The sequence below is a fragment of the Pteropus vampyrus genome, unplaced genomic scaffold, assembly GCF_000151845.1.
Source record: "Pteropus vampyrus isolate Shadow unplaced genomic scaffold, Pvam_2.0 Scaffold326, whole genome shotgun sequence".
NCBI classification, from domain to species: Eukaryota; Metazoa; Chordata; class Mammalia; order Chiroptera; family Pteropodidae; genus Pteropus; species Pteropus vampyrus.
This window is the reverse complement of record NW_011889107.1, coordinates 763,220-768,206: the sequence shown is the minus strand read 5'-3', so window position 1 is coordinate 768,206 and position 4,987 is coordinate 763,220. Positions and strand designations below refer to the sequence as shown.

Genomic DNA, 4,987 nt, shown 5'->3' with positions numbered 1-4,987 from the left:
ATTCTGGCAGGACCAAGCTTCCCTTCTTGGCCTATAAACCCTCTGCCTCCACAAATTACCCCTACAGCCTCGTCCCACTACAAGGGCCTCTACTTCCTGTTCCAAACTACTGTGTTGAGCAATCCAGTTACTGAAATAGCTCCTGGGTGGCAGACAAATGCCTGTGTTCCAGCAACTTGTTTCGTTTGTTCTCCCTCCTGGGTGCCAGAAGTGAGGGTGCTGTTATCATTTTCAAGAAGTCACGGAACATTTTCCTCTTCCCTTTGACTTTCATTTGCTCCTATAAGAAATTTTTTTATCATCCAAAGTGGAGTTTTTTTCAACCTCAACACTACTAACTTTGAACAATTCCTTGTTGTGGAGACTGTTCTGTGCATTGTATGATGTTCAGAAGCATCCCTAGTCTCCACCCACCAGATGCTAGTAGTACCGATCCCACCCCCAGTGGTAAAAACCAACAATATCTCCCGACATTGCCAAATGTTCTCTAGGGGGACAAATTGCCCCTGGTTGAGAACCACTGGCCTAAAAATTTTTGAAAAACCAAGACCAATATTATCCTGGCAAAAAAAAAAAAAAAAAAGAAAGAAATTATACAGTTTATTTCCACACATGCTATTTGACAATATATTTCAACTTATAAATATAAAAATATTAATAGTTAAGAAATGGTACATCCTAAGCCAGGAACACATAAAATAGCAAGAGAAAAATGAACTTATAATACTTGTAACAATTTTTTCTGTCTTTGTGGTTCCGGTGTACATTTCATTTGTTTCCTCCAAACTATCCTGTTTTCCTATCAATGGGTAATCGTTTCGGCCCAAGCCCTCTTTGAAGTGCCACACAATCTGCATTGAAAAGAAAAATGTCTATGACTCTGTGATCATTCCCCATGAAGTCTGCTGGCTCTCCACCACATATTTAACAGATGTCACTGGAGAACAGGATCCCCCAAAAGATTTCCCAACAAAATCAGGAAAAAAGCATCACCTATGTGTCCTCCTCGTACAACTTCAATTAACACCAGATTCCCAGTGTGACCAAGAAGCTCAACATCTGGCTAAGGGAGCCACTGTAAGACACTGCAACACCCAAGGGTAAACACTGTCATATTTCTTCATTAGGGAGAAGGAGTTTCCCACTATATTTAAATGGTGCACCGCTTCTTAAGAAGAAAGAAAAGCTGTCTCCTGGTCTGCAAAGGGCTTACATTAGCCACAGCCTATTATAAGCTCTAGAGGATATACATACATAACTGTCTCTCCCTGTCACCCCAGCATACCTTTCAGCTCCACCTCACCCACTGCCCACCTCACTCCAGGGAGATGCTGACTTGTTCCTCCTCTCTGATGCTGACAGGCACTGGGTGCTGGGGAGTCTATCTTCCGAGGTCCATTCCTTCCTCTGCAATCCCATGGTACTGTCTGTCTCAGTCTGAATCACTTCAATCCTAGATTCTGGCCAAGGCTTCCTACTTGGTCTCCCTGGTTTAGTGCTTCCCCCGTAACCCAGGTTTCACATCAATGAGGATCTCTCAAGAGCACATGCCAGGTGGGTGCAGAATCCTTCTGCAGTTTCCCATTCCCTGTCATGGATACAATCCCAGCTTGTTTGGTACACGGATTTGTGAAGCACACCAAATGTTTGTCCCTGAAAGAGTAGGATGAGCTCTGAGTGGGACAGGTACACAAGTGTCAGCGATTTATCCAATGGAGAGATGGTGGAAGGAGAAAGAGGAAGAGGGTGTTAAACTCAATGACCTTAAATTGTCCTTTCAACCCCAACTTGCCATGTTCTGGGAACTCCTGGGTCAGCTACTCAGGTCCTGCCATTGTCTGACCCTTAGCCTCCTGCAAAGTGATGCCGAGCAATCCCCAGGTAGTTCCTCAGGTAGTCCTACACATGGTTACCCAGGTAGTCCTACACATGGTTACCCAGGTAGTCCTACACATGGTTACCCCATTTCTATGGGATGGCTTCTTTTTTGTGTTTTTTTTTTTTTTTTAATTACAAAAGGAACAATGCTGGTGGTAACAGAACAAAACAACACTGAAGTGTTTAAGATGAAGTCTCTCACTATCGCACTTCCAACATAGCATAGTGTATGCATGACTTCCAGTCCTTCTCCATGACACATACACACAGTGCACACACACACCCTACTCATTTGACATTTGATCTTATACTGTGCTTCAGGGAGGACATTTAATTCTTACATGCATTGACTCATCTCTCCAGCTCCCCGGGAGGTTATTAAGGCTAGTTAGTTCATCTGCTTCAATTGCTATTAATCCACCAACAAGGAAATGGAAGGCAGGGAGATCAGGTATCTTGCTCGAAATCACAGATTAGCTGGTGGCAGAGTTAAGACCAGAACAGAAACTCCTAACCCAGTGTTTGTTATTACTCTGTAACACGCTCTTCTCCTCCCCACAGTGCAGAATGCAATGCTGTACAGACAGCAGGTAGAAATAAAATACCTACTGAAAGAATAATCTACAGAGCAAGATAGCATGGTGGTTAAGGATTTGAACTCAACTCCGGCTGCCTTGGTTAGAGTCCAGCTGTCACTTATTTAACCTGGTCAATCAGCTGGGCATCAATTTCATCATCTGAAATGGGAGGTGATTATACTACCTTCCTTATAGGATTGTTAGGAAAATTAGATAATATGTGTAAAGCACCAAAAACAGTGTCTGGTACAGTCGCTAATAAAATCACCCATCATGGCTCTAATAAACGCCCCCCCCCCACTCCCCCGCCAATACAATAAATATCATCCTTCTTAAAACTTAGGCTGGCAAATCAAAACGAAATCTTGTTAGCTCTGAACCTTGTCCAAAAAGAAATCAGCATGGGAGAAAAACTATTAGGATGTTAGTCCAAAAAATATGTGAGTGACACAGTGACTCAAACCATCACTCCAGGGAAGAATGACCTCATAATGACCTCATAGATCAAAAGCACTGCAACACCTACTGCCCCAAAGAATAAAAAACCTTAACAGCCTCTAGCAGTAATTATCTAAGTAAAGCAGGCTGCAAATCTGTTGAGAATTGTTTTTTCCATGATAATATTTCTAGTAAATTGCTGCTTCTATACTTAAAGTACCAGTGTTGCAGAACTGGCATACTAATAGAAAGATTATTATAGAAACACTATTAAAATGAAGTATATATTATTAAAGATTCGACACTACAACAGTTCGTGATTGCAGGAGAGTTCAAGCTTCATTGCTTAATGGGCAGATAAAAGTGCTAATTAAGCCCACTCTTAGAGGATGTCCCCAGGCAGGTTAGTCAACTACAGGTAGCAAGAGGTCTGTGGACTAGATGAAGAACCAGTAACATCAACTCAGTTAGATACAGTCCTATAGGGAAGATGGGGAGTGAAAAGAAAGAGGAACGGTTTTCCGCACAGGATGGGTAACTTGGTAATGCAGACAAGTATCCAAAGTTATTTGAACCTTGGTTGTTTTTTTTTAACTGCATCTTGAGAAACACTTGTAATTTCTCCTTTACTTAAGTGAAGAAAACCAAATAACCCACCGTAGACTGGAGAGGAGACCCTCTTTACATAAGCAGAAGCAGAGAAAAACCTTGTCATTGTGACCAAAGTCTTTTCAGGCAACCAGAAGACACTGAATAGCTCTCCCAGCAGCACCTTGGCCAAAACCATCTCTCACGGCAAACAGCCTAAAGCTCTCAGTGGTTCTTACAGAGTTGCTAGATTTAAAGGCATTAGCCATGCGTTTCAGGATCTATTTTGCTTTCCCACCTTGTTAATTAACTAATCAGGGATGCCAAAGCACCTCACAAATATAAAGTGTCAGGGAAACGCTAAGTAAATTCGCCTACCTGATCTAAATGTCAATGCTAAATTAGGAAAAGGGGAAGAGCGGGAGGCTGAGCTGTCCCCGGACTGCTGCAATCCAGGTGCCAGGACTCGATAACGTAGAGGCGGCGAGATCCATGTGCCCTGCAGCAGCCTCCGAGCCCGGAGCAGGGCTCTCGGCAATACTTCTAGAAAGAAAACCTGGAACAGGGCCACCCCGGGGCAAAGGCAACACTGCTCGCGAGGCGCATCCTCGCTGCTCAGAATCCATCTCACCGCATCACTCGGATGTCAACAAACCCGGACCACAAAGTGAAACTTTCCGGGGCCTCAGTCTCGCGCTGGGTCTCTGCCCTGTGCCTGGGAGCGCGTTGCGAGGACAGGTGTGGGGCCGGGGATGGGGAGGGGATCTCTGCCTCCAGCCACAGCGATTGTGTAATCGGCCCGGGAGGGGGAGCTCGGGACCAGCCCCATGCGGAGATGCAGAGGAGCGGCCGGGGGACCCGAGATGCAGGCTCGGCGCCTGGAGGTGTCGGGGGGATGGGAAGACTGTCGTCCCGCCCCCCGGGACCGCCCCCGGGAGGCAAGGGGAGCCGCGGGGCTGACACAGCCCTGAGGGGGCGCCCGCGCAGCGGAACGATACCGAGGAGGAGACGCTATGTCTCGGCAGCGCGACCAGCCTTACCTGAGCGCCGGGCCAGCACGGCGGGAAGCAGCTCGGGATGCTTGGGCGGCGGGCAGCGGGCGACAGCGTTGGCAGCCACCCGGGCCACAGCGTGTAAGGAACCGCGGTAGCGGCGGCGGGCGCGGGACTGACAGCGCCAGGCTCCGCCTCCAGGCCCCGGGCCCCGCCCCCTCCGCGGCCGTGCGGCTGGCCCCGCCTCCTCCGCCCACCGCCGGGGTCAAGCTGGGTCCACCGGCCGGGAGGGCGGGGGCGCTCGCTTCCGATTGGCCCTGGAAATACCCGCCCCGCCCACTCCCCGCCCACTCCTTGGCAGGGGTGCGGCGCGTGCGCGATGGCTGTGACCGGCGACGTATAACGCTGAGCGCTGGCTTTCGCGGTGTCCGACCGCGGATAATAGGCGTCGTTCCTTGTGCTTGACGGCTGAGACCCCGGAATGACCTGAGGAACCAAAATCAGACTCAAACT

At 48.0% G+C, this 4,987-nt stretch overlaps 1 long non-coding RNA gene across 2 annotated transcripts in view; it reads right to left on the bottom strand.

The window, feature by feature from the left end:
* The window catches only part of LOC105304033, a 152,275-nt gene extending 147,639 nt beyond the window's left edge, over nt 1-4,636 (bottom strand). For both annotated transcript variants that reach the window (XR_002776774.1, XR_896960.2), the window contains exon 1: nt 4,523-4,636. This is a non-coding gene — a long non-coding RNA (uncharacterized LOC105304033). The remainder of the gene's footprint in view (nt 1-4,522) is intronic.
* Nucleotides 4,637-4,987: the final 351 nt, after the last annotated feature.